General features: G+C 44.0%; 30 non-coding genes across 30 annotated transcripts; all 30 read left to right on the plus strand.

The window, feature by feature from the left end:
* Positions 1-49: 49 nt before the first annotated feature.
* Positions 50-122, plus strand: TRNAV-CAC (transfer RNA valine (anticodon CAC)). Its single transcript has one exon. It is a non-coding gene; the product is annotated as a tRNA-Val (tRNA).
* Positions 123-601: 479 nt separating this feature from the next.
* On the plus strand, positions 602-674 carry TRNAV-UAC (transfer RNA valine (anticodon UAC)). The gene has a single exon. It is a non-coding gene; the product is annotated as a tRNA-Val (tRNA).
* Positions 675-1,012: 338 nt separating this feature from the next.
* TRNAV-CAC (transfer RNA valine (anticodon CAC)) lies at positions 1,013-1,085 on the plus strand. Its single transcript has one exon. It is a non-coding gene; the product is annotated as a tRNA-Val (tRNA).
* A 341-nt stretch (positions 1,086-1,426) lies between these two features.
* Positions 1,427-1,499, plus strand: TRNAV-CAC (transfer RNA valine (anticodon CAC)). Its single transcript has one exon. It is a non-coding gene; the product is annotated as a tRNA-Val (tRNA).
* A 341-nt stretch (positions 1,500-1,840) lies between these two features.
* On the plus strand, positions 1,841-1,913 carry TRNAV-CAC (transfer RNA valine (anticodon CAC)). The gene has a single exon. It is a non-coding gene; the product is annotated as a tRNA-Val (tRNA).
* Positions 1,914-2,251: 338 nt separating this feature from the next.
* On the plus strand, positions 2,252-2,324 carry TRNAV-CAC (transfer RNA valine (anticodon CAC)). Its single transcript has one exon. It is a non-coding gene; the product is annotated as a tRNA-Val (tRNA).
* A 479-nt stretch (positions 2,325-2,803) lies between these two features.
* Positions 2,804-2,876, plus strand: TRNAV-UAC (transfer RNA valine (anticodon UAC)). The gene has a single exon. It is a non-coding gene; the product is annotated as a tRNA-Val (tRNA).
* A 338-nt stretch (positions 2,877-3,214) lies between these two features.
* TRNAV-CAC (transfer RNA valine (anticodon CAC)) lies at positions 3,215-3,287 on the plus strand. The gene has a single exon. It is a non-coding gene; the product is annotated as a tRNA-Val (tRNA).
* A 341-nt stretch (positions 3,288-3,628) lies between these two features.
* On the plus strand, positions 3,629-3,701 carry TRNAV-CAC (transfer RNA valine (anticodon CAC)). The gene has a single exon. It is a non-coding gene; the product is annotated as a tRNA-Val (tRNA).
* A 203-nt stretch (positions 3,702-3,904) lies between these two features.
* On the plus strand, positions 3,905-3,977 carry TRNAV-CAC (transfer RNA valine (anticodon CAC)). The gene has a single exon. It is a non-coding gene; the product is annotated as a tRNA-Val (tRNA).
* Positions 3,978-4,314: 337 nt separating this feature from the next.
* TRNAV-GAC (transfer RNA valine (anticodon GAC)) lies at positions 4,315-4,387 on the plus strand. The gene has a single exon. It is a non-coding gene; the product is annotated as a tRNA-Val (tRNA).
* A 614-nt stretch (positions 4,388-5,001) lies between these two features.
* Positions 5,002-5,074, plus strand: TRNAV-CAC (transfer RNA valine (anticodon CAC)). Its single transcript has one exon. It is a non-coding gene; the product is annotated as a tRNA-Val (tRNA).
* Positions 5,075-5,274: 200 nt separating this feature from the next.
* TRNAV-GAC (transfer RNA valine (anticodon GAC)) lies at positions 5,275-5,347 on the plus strand. Its single transcript has one exon. It is a non-coding gene; the product is annotated as a tRNA-Val (tRNA).
* Positions 5,348-6,240: 893 nt separating this feature from the next.
* On the plus strand, positions 6,241-6,313 carry TRNAV-CAC (transfer RNA valine (anticodon CAC)). The gene has a single exon. It is a non-coding gene; the product is annotated as a tRNA-Val (tRNA).
* Positions 6,314-6,650: 337 nt separating this feature from the next.
* TRNAV-GAC (transfer RNA valine (anticodon GAC)) lies at positions 6,651-6,723 on the plus strand. The gene has a single exon. It is a non-coding gene; the product is annotated as a tRNA-Val (tRNA).
* Positions 6,724-6,925: 202 nt separating this feature from the next.
* TRNAV-CAC (transfer RNA valine (anticodon CAC)) lies at positions 6,926-6,998 on the plus strand. Its single transcript has one exon. It is a non-coding gene; the product is annotated as a tRNA-Val (tRNA).
* A 340-nt stretch (positions 6,999-7,338) lies between these two features.
* On the plus strand, positions 7,339-7,411 carry TRNAV-CAC (transfer RNA valine (anticodon CAC)). The gene has a single exon. It is a non-coding gene; the product is annotated as a tRNA-Val (tRNA).
* A 203-nt stretch (positions 7,412-7,614) lies between these two features.
* TRNAV-CAC (transfer RNA valine (anticodon CAC)) lies at positions 7,615-7,687 on the plus strand. Its single transcript has one exon. It is a non-coding gene; the product is annotated as a tRNA-Val (tRNA).
* A 476-nt stretch (positions 7,688-8,163) lies between these two features.
* On the plus strand, positions 8,164-8,236 carry TRNAV-CAC (transfer RNA valine (anticodon CAC)). Its single transcript has one exon. It is a non-coding gene; the product is annotated as a tRNA-Val (tRNA).
* A 337-nt stretch (positions 8,237-8,573) lies between these two features.
* Positions 8,574-8,646, plus strand: TRNAV-GAC (transfer RNA valine (anticodon GAC)). The gene has a single exon. It is a non-coding gene; the product is annotated as a tRNA-Val (tRNA).
* An 893-nt stretch (positions 8,647-9,539) lies between these two features.
* TRNAV-CAC (transfer RNA valine (anticodon CAC)) lies at positions 9,540-9,612 on the plus strand. The gene has a single exon. It is a non-coding gene; the product is annotated as a tRNA-Val (tRNA).
* A 337-nt stretch (positions 9,613-9,949) lies between these two features.
* TRNAV-GAC (transfer RNA valine (anticodon GAC)) lies at positions 9,950-10,022 on the plus strand. Its single transcript has one exon. It is a non-coding gene; the product is annotated as a tRNA-Val (tRNA).
* Positions 10,023-10,915: 893 nt separating this feature from the next.
* On the plus strand, positions 10,916-10,988 carry TRNAV-CAC (transfer RNA valine (anticodon CAC)). Its single transcript has one exon. It is a non-coding gene; the product is annotated as a tRNA-Val (tRNA).
* Positions 10,989-11,463: 475 nt separating this feature from the next.
* Positions 11,464-11,536, plus strand: TRNAV-CAC (transfer RNA valine (anticodon CAC)). Its single transcript has one exon. It is a non-coding gene; the product is annotated as a tRNA-Val (tRNA).
* A 755-nt stretch (positions 11,537-12,291) lies between these two features.
* Positions 12,292-12,364, plus strand: TRNAV-CAC (transfer RNA valine (anticodon CAC)). Its single transcript has one exon. It is a non-coding gene; the product is annotated as a tRNA-Val (tRNA).
* A 475-nt stretch (positions 12,365-12,839) lies between these two features.
* Positions 12,840-12,912, plus strand: TRNAV-CAC (transfer RNA valine (anticodon CAC)). The gene has a single exon. It is a non-coding gene; the product is annotated as a tRNA-Val (tRNA).
* A 5,263-nt stretch (positions 12,913-18,175) lies between these two features.
* On the plus strand, positions 18,176-18,248 carry TRNAV-CAC (transfer RNA valine (anticodon CAC)). Its single transcript has one exon. It is a non-coding gene; the product is annotated as a tRNA-Val (tRNA).
* Positions 18,249-19,139: 891 nt separating this feature from the next.
* TRNAV-CAC (transfer RNA valine (anticodon CAC)) lies at positions 19,140-19,212 on the plus strand. The gene has a single exon. It is a non-coding gene; the product is annotated as a tRNA-Val (tRNA).
* A 475-nt stretch (positions 19,213-19,687) lies between these two features.
* Positions 19,688-19,760, plus strand: TRNAV-AAC (transfer RNA valine (anticodon AAC)). The gene has a single exon. It is a non-coding gene; the product is annotated as a tRNA-Val (tRNA).
* A 479-nt stretch (positions 19,761-20,239) lies between these two features.
* TRNAV-AAC (transfer RNA valine (anticodon AAC)) lies at positions 20,240-20,312 on the plus strand. The gene has a single exon. It is a non-coding gene; the product is annotated as a tRNA-Val (tRNA).
* The last annotated feature ends 578 nt before the right edge of the window (positions 20,313-20,890 follow it).

Genomic DNA, 20,890 nt, shown 5'->3' on the forward strand with positions numbered 1-20,890 from the left:
TATTGGGCATAAAATAAGCTAGGTCTCTTGGAAAACTCAGAATTACTACGAATCTATGGTGTAGTGGTTATCACGTCCGCTTCACACGCGGAAGGTCCCAGGTTCGAGCCCTGGTAGATACATGTTTTGTCCATCGTGATTGGGCATAAAAATAAGCTAGGTCTCTTGGAAAACTCGGAATTACTTCGTATCTATGGTGTAGTGGTTATAACGTCCGCTTAACACGCGGAAGGTCCCAGGTTCGAGCCCTGGTAGATACATGTTTTGTCCATCGTGATTGGGCTTAAAAATAAGCTAGATCTCTTGGAAAACTCAGTATTACTACATATATATGGTGTAGTGTTTATCACGTCCGCCTAACACGCGGAAGGTCCCAGGTTCGAGCCCTGGTAGATACGTGTTTTGTCCATCGTGATTGGGCATAAAAATAAGCTAGGTCTCTTGCAAAACTCGGAATTACTTCGTATCTATGGTGTAGTGGTTATAACGTCCGCTTAACACGCGGAAGGTCCCAGTTTCGAGCCCTGGTAGATACGTGTTTTGTCCATCGGTATTGGGCATAAAAATAAGCTAGGTCTCTTGGAAAACACAGAGTTACTACGTATCTATGGTGTAGTGGTTATCACGTCCGCTTTACACGCGGAGGGTCCCAGGTTCGAGCCCTGGTAGATACATATTTTGTCCATCGTGATTGGGCATAAAAAAGCTAGGTCTCTTGGAAATTTCAGCATTACTACGTGTCTATGTTGTAGTGGTTATCACGTCCGCTTAACACGCGGAAGGTGCCAGGTTCGAGCACTGGTAGATACGTGTTTTGTCCTTCGGTATTGGGCATAAAATAAGCTAGGTCTCTTGGAAAACTCGGAATTATTACGTATCTATGTTGTAGTGGTTATTACGTCCACTTAACACGCGGAAGGTCCCAGGTTCGAGCCCTGGTAGATACGTGTTTTGTCCATCGGTATTGGGCATAAAAATAAGCTAGGTCTCTTGGAAAACACAGAGTTACTACGTATCTATGGTGTAGTGGTTATCACGTCCGCTTCACACGCGGAAGGTCCCAGGTTCGAGCCCTGGTAGATACATGTTTTGTCCATCGTGATTGGGCATAAAAATAAGCTAGGACTCTCGGAAAACTCGGAATTACTACGTATCTATGGTGTAGTGGTTATCACGTCCGCTTAACACGCGGAAGGTGCCAGGTTCGAGCACTGGTAGATACGTGTTTTGTCCTTCGGTATTAGGCATAAAAATAAGCTAGGTCCCTTGGAAAGCTCGGAATTACTACGAATCTATGGTGTAGTGGTTATAACGTCCGCTTAACACGCGGAAGCTCCCAGGTTCGAGCCCTGGTAGATACGTGTTTTGTCCATCGGTATTGGGCATAAAAATAAGCTAGGTCTCTTGGAAAACTCAGAATTACTTCGAATCTATGGTGTAGTGGTTATCACGTCCGCTTCACACGCGGAAGGTCCCAGGTTCGAGCCCTGGTAGATACATGTTTTGTCCATCGTGATTGGGCATAAAAATAAGCTAGGTCTCTTGGAAAACTCAGTATTACTACATATATATGGTGTAGTGGTTATAACGTCCGCTTAACACGCGGAAGGTCCCAGGTTCGAGCCCTGGTAGATACATGTTTTGTCCATCGTGATTGGGCATAAAAATAAGCTAGGTCTCTTGGAAAACTCAGTATTACTACATATATATGGTGTAGTGGTTATAACGTCCGCTTAACACGCGGAAGGTCCCAGTTTCGAGCCCTGGTAGATACGTGTTTTGTCCATCGGTATTGGGCATAAAAATAAGCTAAGTCTCTTGGAAAACACAGAGTTACTACGTATCTATGGTGTAGTGGTTATCACGTCCGCTTCACACGCGGAAGGTCCCAGGTTCGAGCCCTGGTAGATACATATTTTTTCCATCGTGATTGGGCATAAAAAAGCTAGGTCTCTTGGAAATTTCAGCATTACTACGTGTCTATGTTGTAGTGGTTATCACGTCCGCTTAACACGCGGAAGGTGCCAGGTTCGAGCACTGGTAGATACGTGTTTTGTGCTTCGGTATTGGGCATAAAATAAGCTAGGTCTCTTGGAAAACTCGGAATTACTACGAATCTATGGTGTAGTGGTTATAACGTCCGCTTAACACGCGGAAGCTCCCAGGTTCGAGCCCTGGTAGATACGTGTTTTGTCCATCGGTATTGGGCATAAAAATAAGCTAGGTCTCTTGGAAAACTCAGAATTACTACGAATCTATGGTGTAGTGGTTATCACGTCCGCTTCACACGCGGAAGGTCCCAGGTTCGAGCCCTGGTAGATACATGTTTTGTCCATCGTGATTGGGCATAAAAATAAGCTAGGTCTCTTGGAAAACTCGGAATTACTTCGTATCTATGGTGTAGTGGTTATAACGTCCGCTTAACACGCGGAAGGTCCCAGGTTCGAGCCCTGGTAGATACATGTTTTGTCCATCGTGATTGGGCTTAAAAATAAGCTAGATCTCTTGGAAAACTCAGTATTACTACATATATATGGTGTAGTGTTTATCACGTCCGCCTAACACGCGGAAGGTCCCAGGTTCGAGCCCTGGTAGATACGTGTTTTGTCCATCGTGATTGGGCATAAAAATAAGCTAGGTCTCTTGCAAAACTCGGAATTACTTCGTATCTATGGTGTAGTGGTTATAACGTCCGCTTAACACGCGGAAGGTCCCAGTTTCGAGCCCTGGTAGATACGTGTTTTGTCCATCGGTATTGGGCATAAAAATAAGCTAGGTCTCTTGGAAAACACAGAGTTACTACGTATCTATGGTGTAGTGGTTATCACGTCCGCTTTACACGCGGAGGGTCCCAGGTTCGAGCCCTGGTAGATACATATTTTGTCCATCGTGATTGGGCATAAAAAAGCTAGGTCTCTTGGAAATTTCAGCATTACTACGTGTCTATGTTGTAGTGGTTATCACGTCCGCTTAACACGCGGAAGGTGCCAGGTTCGAGCACTGGTAGATACGTGTTTTGTCCTTCGGTATTGGGCATAAAATAAGCTAGGTCTCTTGGAAAACTCGGAATTATTACGTATCTATGTTGTAGTGGTTATTACGTCCACTTAACACGCGGAAGGTCCCAGGTTCGAGCCCTGGTAGATACGTGTTTTGTCCATCGGTATTGGGCATAAAAATAAGCTAGGTCTCTTGGAAAACACAGAGTTACTACGTATCTATGGTGTAGTGGTTATCACGTCCGCTTCACACGCGGAAGGTCCCAGGTTCGAGCCCTGGTAGATACATGTTTTGTCCATCGTGATTGGGCATAAAAATAAGCTAGGTCTCTCGGAAAACTCGGAATTACTACGTATCTATGGTGTAGTGGTTATCACGTCCGCTTAACACGCGGAAGGTGCCAGGTTCGAGCACTGGTAGATACGTGTTTTGTCCTTCGGTATTAGGCATAAAAATAAGCTAGGTCCCTTGGAAAGCTCGGAATTACTACGAATCTATGGTGTAGTGGTTATAACGTCCGCTTAACACGCGGAAGCTCCCAGGTTCGAGCCCTGGTAGATACGTGTTTTGTCCATCGGTATTGGGCATAAAAATAAGCTAGGTCTCTTGGAAAACTCAGAATTACTTCGAATCTATGGTGTAGTGGTTATCACGTCCGCTTCACACGCGGAAGGTCCCAGGTTCGAGCCCTGGTAGATACATGTTTTGTCCATCGTGATTGGGCATAAAAATAAGCTAGGTCTCTTGGAAAACTCAGTATTACTACATATATATGGTGTAGTGGTTATAACGTCCGCTTAACACGCGGAAGGTCCCAGTTTCGAGCCCTGGTAGATACGTGTTTTGTCCATCGGTATTGGGCATAAAAATAAGCTAGGTCTCTTGGAAAACACAGAGTTACTACGTATCTATGGTGTAGTGGTTATCACGTCCGCTTCACACGCGGAAGGTCCCAGGTTCGAGCCCTGGTAGATACATATTTTGTCCATCGTGATTGGGCATAAAAAAGCTAGGTCTCTTGGAAATTTCAGCATTACTACGTGTCTATGTTGTAGTGGTTATCACGTCCGCTTAACACGCGGAAGGTGCCAGGTTCGAGCACTGGTAGATACGTGTTTTGTGCTTCGGTATTGGGCATAAAATAAGCTAGGTCTCTTGGAAAACTCAGAATTACTACGAATCTATGGTGTAGTGATTATCACGTCCGCTTGACACGCGGAAGGTGCCAGGTTCGAGCACTGGTAGATACGTGTTTTGTGCTTCGGTATTGGGCATAAAATAAGCTAGGTCTCTTGGAAAACTCAGAATTACTACGAATCTATGGTGTAGTGGTTATCACGTCCGCTTGACACGCGGAAGGTCCCAGGTTCGAGCCCTGGTAGATACATGTTTTGTCCATCGTGATTGAGCATAAAAATAAGCTAGGTCTTTTGGAAAACTCGGAATTACTACGTATCTATGTTGTAGTGGTTATAACGTCCGCTTAACACGCGGAGGGTCCCAGGTTCGAGCCCTGGTAGATACATATTTTGTCCATCGTGACTGGGCATAAAAAAGCTAGGTCTCTTGGAAATTTCAGCATTACTACGTGTCTATGTTATAGTGGTTATCACGTCCGCTTAACACGCGGAAGGTGCCAGGTTCGAGCACTGGTAGATACGTGTTTTGTCCTTCGGTATTGGGCATAAAATAAGCTAGGTCTCTTGGAAAACTCGGAATTATTACGTATCTATGTTGTAGTGGTTATTACGTCCGCTTAACATGCGGAAGGTCCCAGGTTCGAGCCCTGGTAGATACGTGTTTTGTCCATCGGTATTGGGCATAAAAATAAGCTAGGTCTCTTGGAAAACACAGAGTTACTACGTATCTATGTTGTAGTGGTTATAACGTCCGCTTAACACGCGGAAGGTCCCAGGTTCGAGCCCTGGTAGATACGTGTTTTGTCCATCGGTATTGGGCATAAAAATAAGCTAGGTCTCTTGGAAAACACAGAGTTACTACGTATATATGGTGTAGTGGTTATCACGTCCGCTTCACACGCGGAAGGTCCCAGGTTCGAGCCCTGGTAGATACATATTTTGTCCATCGTGATTGGGCATAAAAAAGCTAGGTCTCTTGGAAATTTCAGCATTACTACGTGTCTATGTTGTAGTGGTTATCACGTCCGCTTAACACGCGGAAGGTGCCAGGTTCGAGCACTGGTAGATACGTGTTTTGTGCTTCGGTATTGGGCATAAAATAAGCTAGGTCTCTTGGAAAACTCAGAATTACTACGAATCTATGGTGTAGTGGTTATCACGTCCGCTTGACACGCGGAAGGTCCCAGGTTCGAGCCCTGGTAGATACATGTTTTGTCCATCGTGATTGAGCATAAAAATAAGCTAGGTCTTTTGGAAAACTCGGAATTACTACGTATCTATGTTGTAGTGGTTATAACGTCCGCTTAACACGCGGAAGGTCCCAGGTTCGAGCCCTGATAGATACGTGTTTTGTCCATCGGTGTTTGGCATAAAAACAAGCTAGGTCTCTTGGAAAACACAGAGTTACTACGTATCTATGGTGTAGTGGTTATCACGTCCGCTTAACACGCGGAAGGTCACAGGTTCGAGCCCTGGTAGATACGTGTTTTGTCCATCGTGATTGGGCATAAAAATAAGCTTGGTCTCTTGGAAAACTCGGAATTACTACGAATCTATGGTGTAGTGGTTATGACGTCCGCTTAACACGCGGAAGCTCCCAGGTTCGAGACCTGGTAGATGCATGTTTTGTCCATCGTGACTGGGCATAAAAATAAGCTAGGTCTCTTGGAAAACTCGGAATTACTACTTATCTATGGTGTAGTGGTTATCACGTCCGCTTAACACGCGGCAGGTCCCAGTTTCGAGCCCTGCTAGATACGTGTTTTGTCCATCGTGATTGGGCATGAAAATAAGCTAGGTCTCTTGGAAAACTCGGAATTACTTCGTATCTATGGTGTAGTGGTTATAACGTCCGCTTAACACGCGGAAGGTCCCAGGTTCGAGCCCTGGTAGATACATGTTTTGTCCATCGTGATTGGGCATAAAAATAAGCTAGGTCTCTTGGAAAACTCAGTATTACTACATATATATGGTGTAGTGGTTATAACGTCCGCTTAACACGCGGAAGGTCCCAGTTTCGAGCCCTGGTAGATACGTGTTTTGTCCATCGGTATTGGGCATAAAAATAAGCTAGGTCTCTTGGAAAACACAGAGTTACTACGTATCTATGGTGTAGTGGTTATCACGTCCGCTTCACACGCGGAAGGTCCCAGGTTCGAGCCCTGGTAGATACATATTTTGTCCATCGTGATTGGGCATAAAAAAGCTAGGTCTCTTGGAAATTTCAGCATTACTACGTGTCTATGTTGTAGTGGTTATCACGTCCGCTTAACACGCGGAAGGTGCCAGGTTCGAGCACTGGTAGATACGTGTTTTGTGCTTCGGTATTGGGCATAAAATAAGCTAGGTCTCTTGGAAAACTCAGAATTACTACGAATCTATGGTGTAGTGATTATCACGTCCGCTTGACACGCGGAAGGTGCCAGGTTCGAGCACTGGTAGATACGTGTTTTGTGCTTCGGTATTGGGCATAAAATAAGCTAGGTCTCTTGGAAAACTCAGAATTACTACGAATCTATGGTGTAGTGGTTATCACGTCCGCTTGACACGCGGAAGGTCCCAGGTTCGAGCACTGGTAGATACGTGTTTTGTCCTTCGGTATTGGGCATAAAATAAGCTAGGTCTCTTGGAAAACTCGGAATTATTACGTATCTATGTTGTAGTGGTTATTACGTCCACTTAACACGCGGAAGGTCCCAGGTTCGAGCCCTGGTAGATACGTGTTTTGTCCATCGGTATTGGGCATAAAAATAAGCTAGGTCTCTTGGAAAACACAGAGTTACTACGTATCTATGGTGTAGTGGTTATCACGTCCGCTTCACACGCGGAAGGTCCCAGGTTCGAGCCCTGGTAGATACATGTTTTGTCCATCGTGATTGGGCATAAAAATAAGCTAGGTCTCTCGGAAAACTCGGAATTACTACGTATCTATGGTGTAGTGGTTATCACGTCCGCTTAACACGCGGAAGGTGCCAGGTTCGAGCACTGGTAGATACGTGTTTTGTCCTTCGGTATTGGGCATAAAATAAGCTAGGTCTCTTGGAAAACTCGGAATTATTACGTATCTATGTTGTAGTGGTTATTACGTCCACTTAACACGCGGAAGCTCCCAGGTTCGAGCCCTGGTAGATACGTGTTTTGTCCATCGGTATTGGGCATAAAAATAAGCTAGGTCTCTTGGAAAACTCAGAATTACTTCGAATCTATGGTGTAGTGGTTATCACGTCCGCTTCACACGCGGAAGGTCCCAGGTTCGAGCCCTGGTAGATACATGTTTTGTCCATCGTGATTGGGCATAAAAATAAGCTAGGTCTCTTGGAAAACTCAGTATTACTACATATATATGGTGTAGTGGTTATAACGTCCGCTTAACACGCGGAAGGTCCCAGTTTCGAGCCCTGGTAGATACGTGTTTTGTCCATCGGTATTGGGCATAAAAATAAGCTAGGTCTCTTGGAAAACACAGAGTTACTACGTATCTATGGTGTAGTGGTTATCCCGTCCGCTTCACACGCGGAAGGTCCCAGGTTCGAGCCCTGGTAGATACATATTTTGTCCATCGTGATTGGGCATAAAAAAGCTAGGTCTCTTGGAAATTTCAGCATTACTACGTGTCTATGTTGTAGTGGTTATCACGTCCGCTTAACACGCGGAAGGTGCCAGGTTCGAGCACTGGTAGATACGTGTTTTGTCCTTCGGTATTGGGCATAAAATAAGCTAGGTCTCTTGGAAAACTCGGAATTATTACGTATCTATGTTGTAGTGGTTATTACGTCCGCTTAACATGCGGAAGGTCCCAGGTTCGAGCCCTGGTAGATACGTGTTTTGTCCATCGGTATTGGGCATAAAAATAAGCTAGGTCTCTTGGAAAACACAGAGTTACTACGTATCTATGTTGTAGTGGTTATAACGTCCGCTTAACACGCGGAAGGTCCCAGGTTCGAGCCCTGGTAGATACGTGTTTTGTCCATCGGTATTGGGCATAAAAATAAGCTAGGTCTCTTGGAAAACACAGAGTTACTACGTATATATGGTGTAGTGGTTATCACGTCCGCTTCACACGCGGAAGGTCCCAGGTTCGAGCCCTGGTAGATACATATTTTGTCCATCGTGATTGGGCATAAAAAAGCTAGGTCTCTTGGAAATTTCAGCATTACTACGTGTCTATGTTGTAGTGGTTATCACGTCCGCTTAACACGCGGAAGGTGCCAGGTTCGAGCACTGGTAGATACGTGTTTTGTGCTTCGGTATTGGGCATAAAATAAGCTAGGTCTCTTGGAAAACTCAGAATTACTACGAATCTATGGTGTAGTGATTATCACGTCCGCTTGACACGCGGAAGGTGCCAGGTTCGAGCACTGGTAGATACGTGTTTTGTGCTTCGGTATTGGGCATAAAATAAGCTAGGTCTCTTGGAAAACTCAGAATTACTACGAATCTATGGTGTAGTGGTTATCACGTCCGCTTGACACGCGGAAGGTCCCAGGTTCGAGCCCTGGTAGATACATGTTTTGTCCATCGTGATTGAGCATAAAAATAAGCTAGGTCTTTTGGAAAACTCGGAATTACTACGTATCTATGTTGTAGTGGTTATAACGTCCGCTTAACACGCGGAAGGTCCCAGGTTCGAGCCCTGATAGATACGTGTTTTGTCCATCGGTGTTTGGCATAAAAACAAGCTAGGTCTCTTGGAAAACACAGAGTTACTACGTATCTATGGTGTAGTGGTTATCACGTCCGCTTAACACGCGGAAGGTCACAGGTTCGAGCCCTGGTAGATACGTGTTTTGTCCATCGTGATTGGGCATAAAAATAAGCTTGGTCTCTTGGAAAACTCGGAATTACTACGAATCTATGGTGTAGTGGTTATGACGTCCGCTTAACACGCGGAAGCTCCCAGGTTCGAGACCTGGTAGATGCATGTTTTGTCCATCGTGACTGGGCATAAAAATAAGCTAGGTCTCTTGGAAAACTCGGAATTACTACTTATCTATGGTGTAGTGGTTATCACGTCCGCTTAACACGCGGCAGGTCCCAGTTTCGAGCCCTGCTAGATACGTGTTTTGTCCATCGTGATTGGGCATGAAAATAAGCTAGGTCTCTTGGAAAACTCGGAATTACTTCGTATCTATGGTGTAGTGGTTATAACGTCCGCTTAACACGCGGAAGGTCCCAGGTTCGAGCCCTGGTAGATACATGTTTTGTCCATCGTGATTGGGCATAAAAATAAGCTAGGTCTCTTGGAAAACTCAGTATTACTACATATATATGGTGTAGTGGTTATAACGTCCGCTTAACACGCGGAAGGTCCCAGTTTCGAGCCCTGGTAGATACGTGTTTTGTCCATCGGTATTGGGCATAAAAATAAGCTAGGTCCTTTGGAAAACACAGAGTTACTACGTATCTGTGGTGTAGTGGTTATCACGTCCGCTTCACACGCGGAAGGTCCCAGGTTCGAGCCCTGGTAGATACATATTTTGTCCATCGTGATTGGGCATAAAAAAGCTAGGTCTCTTGGAAATTTCAGCATTACTACGTGTCTATGTTGTAGTGGTTATCACGTCCGCTTAACACGCGGAAGGTGCCAGGTTCGAGCACTGGTAGATACGTGTTTTGTGCTTCGGTATTGGGCATAAAATAATCTAGGTCTCTTGGAAAACTCAGAATTACTACGAATCTATGGTGTAGTGATTATCACGTCCGCTTGACACGCGGAAGGTGCCAGGTTCGAGCACTGGTAGATACGTGTTTTGTGCTTCGGTATTGGGCATAAAATAAGCTAGGTCTCTTGGAAAACTCAGAATTACTACGAATCTATGGTGTAGTGGTTATCACGTCCGCTTGACACGCGGAAGGTCCCAGGTTCGAGCCCTGGTAGATACATGTTTTGTCCATCGTGATTGAGCATAAAAATAAGCTAGGTCTTTTGGAAAACTCGGAATTACTACGTATCTATGTTGTAGTGGTTATAACGTCCGCTTAACACGCGGAAGGTCCCAGGTTCGAGCCCTGGTAGACACGTGTTTTGTCCATCGGTGTTGGGCATAAAAACAAGCTAGGTCTCTTGGAAAACACAGAGTTACTACGAATCTATGGTGTAGTAGTTATAACGTCCGCTTAACACGCGGAAGCTCCCAGGTTCGAGACCTGGTAGATGCATGTTTTGTCCATCGTGACTGGGCATAAAAATAAGCTAGGTCTCTTGGAAAACTCGGAATTACTACTTATCTATGGTGTAGTGGTTATCACGTCCGCTTAACACGCGGCAGGTCCCAGTTTCGAGCCCTGCTAGATACGTGTTTTGTCCATCGTGATTGGGCATGAAAATAAGCTAGGTCTCTTGGAAAACTCGGAATTACTTCGTATCTATGGTGTAGTGGTTATAACGTCCGCTTAACACGCGGAAGGTCCCAGTTTCGAGCCCTGGTAGATACATGTTTTGTCCATCGTGATTGGGCTTAAAAATAAGCTAGATCTCTTGGAAAACTCAGTATTACTACATATATATGGTGTAGTGGTTATCACGTCCGCCTAACACGCGGAAGGTCCCAGGTTCGAGCCCTGGTAGATACGTGTTTTGTCCATCGTGATTGGGCATAAAAATAAGCTAGGTCTCTTGCAAAACTCGGAATTACTTCGTATCTATGGTGTAGTGGTTATAACGTCCGCTTAACACGCGGAAGGTCCCAGTTTCGAGCCCTGGTAGATACGTGTTTTGTCCATCGGTATTGGGCATAAAAATAAGCTAGGTCTCTTGGAAAACACAGAGTTACTACGTATCTATGGTGTAGTGGTTATCACGTCCGCTTCACACGCGGAAGGTCCCAGGTTCGAGCCCTGGTAGATATATATTTTGACCATCGTGATAGGACATAAAAAAAGCTAGGTCTCTTGGAAAACTCAGTATCACTACGTATCTAGGGTGTAGTGGTTATCACGTCCGCTTTACACGCGGAGGGTCACAGGTTCGAGCCCTGGTAGATACATATTTTGTCCATCGTGATGGGGCATAAAAAAGCTAGGTCTCTTGGAAATTTCAGCATTACTACGTGTCTATGTTGTAGTGGTTATCACGTCCGCTTAACACGCGGAAGGTGCCAGGTTCGAGCACTGGTAGATACGTGTTTTGTCCTTCGGTATTGGGCATAAAATAAGCTAGGTCTCTTGGAAAACTCGGAATTATTACGTATCTATGTTGTAGTGGTTATTACGTCCGCTTAACACGCGGAAGCTCCCAGGTTCGAGCCCTGGTAGATACGTGTTTTGTCCATCGGTATTGGGCATAAAAATAAGCTAGGTCTCTTGGAAAACTCAGAATTACTACGAATCTATGGTGTAGTGGTTATCACGTCCGCTTCACACGCGGAAGGTCCCAGGTTCGAGCCCTGGTAGATACGTGTTTTGTCCATCGTGATTGGGCATAAAAATAAGCTTGGTCTCTTGGAAAACTCGGAATTACTACGAATCTATGGTGTAGTGGTTATAACGTCCGCTTAACACGCGGAAGCTCCCAGGTTCGAGACCTGGTAGATGCATGTTTTGTCCATCGTGACTGGGCATAAAAATAAGCTAGGTCTCTTGGAAAACTCGGAATTACTACTTATCTATGGTGTAGTGGTTATCACGTCCGCTTAACACGCGGCAGGTCCCAGTTTCGAGCCCTGCTAGATACGTGTTTTGTCCATCGTGATTGGGCATAAAAATAAGCTAGGTCTCTTGGAAAACTCGGAATTACTTCGTATCTATGGTGTAGTGGTTATAACGTCCGCTTAACACGCGGAAGGTCCCAGGTTCGAGCCCTGGTAGATACATGTTTTGTCCATCGTGATTGGGCTTAAAAATAAGCTAGATCTCTTGGAAAACTCAGTATTACTACATATATATGGTGTAGTGGTTATCACGTCCGCCTAACACGCGGAAGGTCCCAGGTTCGAGCCCTGGTAGATACGTGTTTTGTCCATCGTGATTGGGCATAAAAATAAGCTAGGTCTCTTGGAAAACTCGGAATTACTTCGTATCTATGGTGTAGTGGTTATAACGTCCGCTTAACACGCGGAAGGTCCCAGTTTCGAGCCCTGGTAGATACGTGTTTTGTCCATCGGTATTGGGCATAAAAATAAGCTAGGTCTCTTGGAAAACACAGAGTTACTACGTATCTATGGTGTAGTGGTTATCACGTCCGCTTCACACGCGGAAGGTCCCAGGTTCGAGCCCTGGTAGATACATATTTTGACCATCGTGATAGGACATTAAAAAAGTTAGGTCTCTTGGAAAACTCAGTATCACTACGTATCTAGGGTGTAGTGGTTATCACGTCCGCTTTACACGCGGAGGGTCCCAGGTTCGAGCCCTGGTAGATACATATTTTGTCCATCGTGATTGGGCATAAAAAAGCTACGTCTCTTGGAAATTTCAGCATTACTACGTGTCTATGTTGTAGTGGTTATCACGTCCGCTTAACACGCGGAAGGTGCCAGGTTCGAGCACTGGTAGATACGTGTTTTGTCCTTCGGTATTGGGCATAAAATAAGCTAGGTCTCTTGGAAAACTCGGAATTGTTACGTATCTATGTTGTAGTGGTTATTACGTCCGCTTAACACGCGGAAGCTCCCAGGTTCGAGCCCTGGTAGATACGTGTTTTGTCCATCGGTATTGGGCATAAAAATAAGCTAGGTCTCTTGGAAAACTCAGAATTACTTCGAATCTATGGTGTAGTGGTTATCACGTCCGCTTCACACGCGGAAGGTCCCAGGTTCGAGCCCTGGTAGATACATGTTTTGTCCATCGTGATTGGGCATAAAAATAAGCTAGGTCTCTTGGAAAACTCAGTATTACTACATATATATGGTGTAGTGGTTATAACGTCCGCTTAACACGCGGAAGGTCCCAGTTTCGAGCCCTGGTAGATACGTGTTTTGTCCATCGGTATTGGGCATAAAAATAAGCTAGGTCTCTTGGAAAACTCAGTATCACTACGTATCTAGGGTGTAGTGGCTATCACGGCCGCTTTACACGCGGAAGGTCCCAGGTTCGAGCCCTGGTAGATACATATTTTGTCCATCGTGATTGGGCATAAAAAAGCTAGCTCTCTTGGAAATTTCAGCATTACTATTGGAAAATAGACATATAAAAAAGGATTTGACCTAATTGTGTTAAAGCGCTCCGCTAGGGGGTGTGTCAGAGGCTAGTTGTAGTCTAGAGATCGCCTGACTCTTCCTAATCAGTCTAGTGAAACCTCCCGCCGTAATAGTCATGCTTTACCTTTTGTTTTAAATAATAAACTAACTAACTACCGTTTTCAATAGTGGCTATTATTTCACACTCGCGAACTACAATAATTCAACATGGTAGCAGAGCGTGGTTTCGCGAACGTGAGTTTTAGTTTAATTCGGAATTAGTTACGGACGATAGTAGACGAAGACCAAGGCTTATCGTAATGGTTAACGTGTTCGGTTTCAACTTCGGTATAACAATAGAGTAGAGGTGGACTGAACTGAACTAGTCAATATGGCGGACAGTACTCCGGTGTTTAATGTTGCGCAAATCGAGAAATTAGATTTAACAAATTATAGTAATTGGAAATATGAAATGCAATTAATTTTTCGTGATCGGGCGCTATGGAAAATAATAGACGGTACGGAAGTGGCACCATCGCCAACTGCTACCGCGGAGGTTCGGCAAAAATATGAGCTGAGAGAAGAGAGGGCGTTTTCAATCATAGCCATGACGCTTACGGAGCATGTAAGGTCTATCATTGACGGTATAAACGGAGCTAAGGCAGCTTGGGACACATTGAAAAATCGCTTTGAACCTGTATCCAGAGGAAGAATAGGCATGCTACTAAGAAAATTCTACCAATTGGAGTATTCACCGGCAGAGGGTATGGAAGCTTTTATACGACAAGTGATAACTACACGAAGTCTGTTGAAAGACGCGGGTCGCCAAATAACAGATGAAGACCTATCATATAAGTTGATCGCTTCACTCCCAGAATCATATGAGGCACTGGTACAACAGATATATCACTCAACTGATGCAGAATTTGTGCCAGAAGTAATTAAGAAGAAATTACTTGCGGAAGAGGATCGTCAGGCGGAGAAATTGAGACAACAAGAAACGGCAACAGCCTTTTCGACACAATCCAAACGGCATGAGGAGTTTTCAGAGCCTCGCAGGGCGGATAGAGGAAGACAACAAAGATATTTCCAAGGAACATGTCACAATTGTGGGCGAAAAGGACATAAAGCGATGGAGTGTCGATCGGAGAAGAAAACGCGTAAGACACAAAAACCGAGGACTAATGTTGGATATGGAGCATTTTTTGCGTCAACATGTTGTACGACGTTATCAGCAAATGATTGGGTGATAGATTCAGCTGCGACTCATCATTTTTGCAATAGAAGAGATTGGTTTTGCTCGTACACACAATCCGACAACAACGTTATACTTGGTGAAGGGCAGTCGAAAGCTTCTGGATGGGGTGATATATGCCTGCGGATCGTACAAGGAAATAGAACGACGGAACTACTACTTAAGGGTGTTATCCATACACCAAACATGGGGAAGAATCTTATATCGGCAAGATTGATGGATGTAGCTGGTTTTAAAGGTGTAATTGAAAACGGATGTTTCATAGCATATTTTCCTACACGGTCGGTGGCGTTTGAGGCAGCACTCAAATTAAATTTCTACGTCCTTGAAGCTGAAGTTATCCAGAAGGGACGGCTACGTCAGATAGAAGCACATCAGGCTACGAAATCAAAAGATGAAGAGCAGCTAGCGCTTTGGCACAAACGTCTGGGTCATGTGAATGAAGCCGATTTAAAGTATATGGGACAACATGGAATGCTACAAGGGATGTCGGAATTTAAAGGATCACTTGAAGTATGTGCACCATGCCGACTGAGTAAAAGTACTGCTCAACCTCAACCAAAGATTAAGGAGATTCAAAGCAAGAAGCTCTTAGAGTTAATCCATTCGGATGTATGGAGACCGGCTCCCGCTATCTCTATTGGAGGAGCGCGATATTACGTATCTTTTGTCGACGACTACAGTCGCTATATTCGAATTTTCCCTATGGAAACGAAAAATGAAGTCCTTCATTGTTTCATGACATACAAGAATCAAGTCGAAAATATCATCGGTCAACGCATCAAAAGAATTAGGACAGATAATGGTGGAGAATATTGTTCCAGAGCCTTTGACGAATATTGCAGCAACGCTGGAATAAAACACGAGACAACTAATGTCTACTCACCATCTATGAACGGCGTGGCCGAGCGCATTAATCGTACCTTGATTGATATGACAAGAACCATCCTCGAGGAAGCTCAACTACCAATCTCGTTGTGGGCTGAAGTATTACGTACAGCAACATATCTGAAGAATCGTTTAAAACACTCTCAGCTAGCCAATAAGGTTCCTGCCGAACTCTGTAGAATACCAAGCGCAAGACACTTAAGAACAATGGGATGTTTGGCATTTGTTCATGTACACAAGCAACAAAGAAGGCATAAGCTACAAAGAAGAGCGAAACAAGGTGTTCTTATTGGATATGCAGGAAGGACGAGAGGTTATAGAGTCTGGTACCCGGATAGGAAAACAATACAAGAGTCAAAGCACGTAACGTTCGATGAGGGACGAATGGGTATGCATGAGTTGGAAAAAACAAAAAAGGAGAAAGGAACAATAATAATTCAATGGGATAATCCAGTGGTCGAAGAGGCCACTGTAAATGAAGAACCTGAAGCTGAGAACAATGGACATCACCAAATACAAGAGAAACAAGAACAGAGGCACGATGATATAATCACAGCTGAAGGAAAACAGAAGGAGGAAGATGTGCCAAGAGAAGTCAAGCCACGGAAACTACGTACTAGAAACGATGCTAAGCGTTATATGAAGGAAAATAACCTGCAGATGGACTTGTCCTTATTTGATTTTTCGCGGCACAATGTCCAGGAATCACAAGTACAACAACCACCTAACCTCGAACCCACGGAAAATGAAGACAACGACGAATATTATGAAGCTCAGTCTGCTGAAATAATTCTACCTAAGAACTATGAGGAAGCAATGAAGTCGCCGGAGCATACATACTGGAAGGCGGCAATGGACGAAGAAGTAAAGACCTTAACAGAACGAAAAGTATTCGAGTGCGTCGCCAAGCCTACAACAAAACGCATCACAGGATGTCGTTGGGTCTACGTATTGAAGAAGAATAACGAAGGACAAATCATAAGATATAAAGCGAGATTAGTGGCTCAAGGATTTAATCAAGTACAAGGAGAGGATTATGACACAACGTTTTCGCCGGTTGTGAATTTCTCAGTCATACGACTATTCATCGCTATTTTTGTCGTTACTTTTGGCTGGATGCATTGCCACATGGACATAAAGAATGCATATCTTTACGGAAAGCTAGACAAGAACGTTTATATGAAGCAAATTCCTGGTTACGAAGCCGCTGATACATCCACGCATTGTTTAAAACTATAGAAGTCATTGTATGGCTTGCCACAAAGCTGACGATTATGGTTTCAAGAACTGGACAAGACATTTCAAGATCTCGGTTACCGAAAATTAATTGGAACCAACTGCGTATATTTTATACCGATGCGAGTAATTATATTGGTTTACGTTGACGACCTTGTCGTTTTGGCCTGTGATAATAAAAATTTACAAGAAGTTTACAAGAATCTAACCAGCGTATATGAATTAAAGCAACTCGGACCGCTGAAACAATTCTTAGGGGTTGAATTTCAAGAAACACCGCAGGGATTGAAACTTCACCAACTCAATTACGTTAAACGGATCGCTGAAAAGTACGACATCGTATGTGAAGCACCCGTCAGTCTACCATTAGTATCAACTGTCAAGTTAACCAGAAAAGATTGTCCGACGGATTCAAATGAGCAAGGACGAATGAAGAAGTACCCTTATCAAGCTGTCATCGGATCTTTATTGTTCTTGGCACAAAGAACCCGACCTGACATTCTGTATGCAGTCGTGACGTTATCACAGTTTAACTCTAATCCTGGATTTCAACATTGGCGTTACTTATGTCAATTAACCCGCTACGTCATTTCGACCAAAGACTATGGACTGCATTTCCACCGAGATGATGAATTTAAACTAACCATTTATTCAGACAGTGACTATGCCGCAGATGTAGATACCAGACGTTCAACCTGCGGTTACGTTTGCTATTTTGGATCATCACCTTTTTCATGGCGTTCGTTCAAACAGAAATCAGTAACCCTGTCAACGATGGAGGCGGAATATATGGCCATGGTCGAAGCTATCAAGGAACTTTTATGGTTGATGCCAATAACAAATGAAATGAAAACCGCGTTTAATATAAATTTTAAAACCCCCTTAGTATTATGTGATAATGAATCTGCCATGTGTTATGCTAATAATGCCATAGAAAACCATAGATCTAAGCATATAGATGTCAAATATCATTTTGTTAGGGAGCATTTAGAACATGGCGCGTTTAAACTTAAACATGTAATCTCTAAAAATAATGTAGCAGATATTTTTACAAAAGCATTATCGAAAGGTCTATTGCAAAATTGTTGTAATTTGTTAAAACTAAATGACTAACTATTTATTAATGTTGTAAAGAAATATAAAATTATGTCAAATAGGGGGAGTATTGGAAAATAGACATATAAAAAAGGATTTGACCTAATTGTGTTAAAGCGCTCCGCTAGGGGGTGTGTCAGAGGCTAGTTGTAGTCTAGAGATCGCCTGACTCTTCCTAATCAGTCTAGTGAAACCTCCCGCCGTAATAGTCATGCTTTACTTTTTGTTTTAAATAATAAACTAATTACCGTTTTCAATAGTGGCTATTATTTCACACTCGCGAACTACAATAATTCAACAATTACTACGTGTCTATGTTGTAGTGGTTATCACGTCCTTTTAACACGCGGAAGGTGCCAGGTTCGAGCACTGGTAGATACGTGTTTTGTCCTTCGGTATTGGGCATAAAAATAAGCTAGGTCTCTTGGAAAACTCAGAATTACCACGAATCTATGGTGTAGTGGTTATCACGTCCGCTTCACACGCGGAAGGTCCCAGGTTCGAGCCCTGGTAGATACATGTTTTGTCCATCGTGATTGAGCATAAAAAAAGCTAGGTCTTTTGGAAAACTCGGAATTACTACGTATCTATGTTGTAGTGGTTATCACGTCCTTTTAACACGCGAAAGGTGCCAGGTTCGAGCACTGGTAGATACGTGTTTTGTCCTTCGGTATTAGGTATAAAAATAAGCTAGGTCTCTTGGAAAACTCGGAATTACTACGAATCTATGGTGTAGTGGTTATAACGTCCGCTTAACACAAGGAAGCTCCCAGGTTCGAGCCCTGGTAGATACGTGTTTTGTCCATCGTGATTGGCCATAAAAATAAGCTAGGTCTCTTGGAAAACTCGGAATTACTACGTATCTATGGTGTAGTGGTTATAACGTCCGCTTAACACGCGGAAGGTCCCAGGTTCGAGCCCTGGTAGAAACGTGTTTTGTCCTTCGGTATTGGGCATAAAAATAAGCTAGGTCTCTTGGAAAACACAGAGTTACAACGAATCTATGGTGTAGTGGTTATCACGGCCGCTTCACACGCGGAAGGTCCCAGGTTCGAGCCTTGGTAGATAAAGTTTTGTCCATCGTGATTGGGCTTAAAAATAAGCTAGATCTCTTGGAAAACTCAGTATTGCTACGTATACATGGTGTAGTGGTTATCACGTCCGCCTAACACGCGGAAGGTCCCAGGTTCGAGCCCTATTAGATACGTGTTTTGTCCATCGTGATTGGGCATAAAAATAAGCTAGGTCTCTTTGAAAACTCGGAATTACTTCGTATCTATGGTGTAGTGGTTATAACGTCCGCTTAACACGCGGAAGGTCCCAGTTTCGAGCCCTGGTAGATACGTGTTTTGTCCATCGGTATTGGGCATAAAAATAAGCTAGGTCTCTTGGAAAACACAGAGTTACAAAGCATCTATGGTGTAGTGGTTATCACGTCCACTTCACACGCGGAAGGTCCCAGGTTCGAGCCCTGGTAGATATATATTTTGACCATCGTGATAGGACATAAAAAAGCTAGGTCTCTTGGAAAACTCAGTATCACTACGTATCTAGGGTGTAGTGGTTATCACGGCCGCTTTACACGCGGAAGGTCCCAGGTTCGAGCCCTGGTAGATACATATTTTGTCCATCGTGATTGGGCATAAAAAAGCTAGCTCTCTTGGAAATTTCAGCATTACTACGTGTCTATGTTGTAGTGGTTATCACGTCCGATTAACACGCGGAAGGTGCCAGGTTCGAGCACTGGTAGATACGTGTTTTGTCCTTCGGTATTGGGCATAAAAATAAGCTAGGTCTCTTGGAAAACTCAGAATTACTACGTGTCTATGGTGTAGTGGTTATCACGTCCGCTTCACACGCGGAAGGTCCCAGGTTCGAGCCCTGGTAGATGAATGTTTTGTCCATCGTGATTGGGCATGAAAATAAGCTAGGTCTCTTGGAAAACTCGGAATTACTACGTATCTATGGTGTAGTGGTTATCACGTCCGCTTAACACGCGGAAGGTCCCAGGTTCGAGCCCTGGTAGATACGTAATTTGTCCATCGTGATTGGGCATAAAAATAAGCTAGGTCTCTTGGAAAACTCGGAATTACTACGAATCTATGGTGTAGTGGTTATCACGTCCGCTTAACACGCGGAAGGTGCCAGGTTCGAGCCATGGTAGATACGTGTTTTGTCCTTCAGTATTAGGCATAAAAATAAGCTAGGTCTCTTGGAAAACTCGGAATTACTACGAATCTATGGTGTAGTGGTTATAACGTCCGCTTAACACGCGGAAGGTCCCAGGTTCGAGCCCTGGTAGACACGTGTTTTGTCCATCGGTATTGGGCATAAAAATAAGCTAGGTCTCTTGGAAAACACAGAGTTACAACGAATCTATGGTGTAGTGGTTATCACGGCCGCTTCACACGCGGAAGGTCCCAGGTTCGAGCCCTGGTAGAAACATGTTTTGTCCATCGTGATTGGGCTTAAAAATAAGCTAGATCTCTTGGAAAACTCAGTATTACTACGTATATATGGTGTAGTGGTTATCACGTCCGCCTAACACGCGGAAGGTCCCAGGTTCGAGCCCTGGTAGATACGTGTTTCGTCCATCGTGATTGGGCATAAAAATAAGCTAGGTCTCTTTGAAAGCTTGAAATTACTTCGTATCTATGGTGTAGTGGTTATAACGTCCGCTTAACACGCGGAAGGTCCCAGTTTCGAGTCCTGGTAGATACGTGTTTTGTCCATCGGTATTGGACATAAAAATAAGCTAGGTCTCTTGGAAAACACAGAGTTACAACGAATCTATGGTGTAGTGGTTATCACGGCCGCTTCACACGCGGAAGTTCCCAGGTTCGAGCCCTGGTAGATACATGTTTTGTCCATCGTGATTGGGCTTAAAAATAAGCTAGATCTCTTGGAAAACTCAGTATTACTACGTATATGTGGTGTAGTGGTTATCACGTCCGCCTAACACGCGGAAGGTCCCAGGTTCGAGCCCTGGTAGATACATATTTTGACCATCGTGATTGGGCATAAAAAAGCTAGCTCTCTTGGAAATTTCAGCATTACTACGTGTCTATGTTGTAGTGGTTATCACGTCCGATTAACACGCGGAAGGTGCCAGGTTCGAGCACTGGTAGATACGTGTTTTGTCCTTCGGTATTGGGCATAAA

Source organism: Phalangium opilio, unplaced genomic scaffold (genome assembly GCF_054372755.1).
Source record: "Phalangium opilio isolate 3A_F unplaced genomic scaffold, DU_Popi_V2 ptg000013l_1, whole genome shotgun sequence".
Classification (NCBI taxonomy): Eukaryota; Metazoa; Arthropoda; class Arachnida; order Opiliones; family Phalangiidae; genus Phalangium; species Phalangium opilio.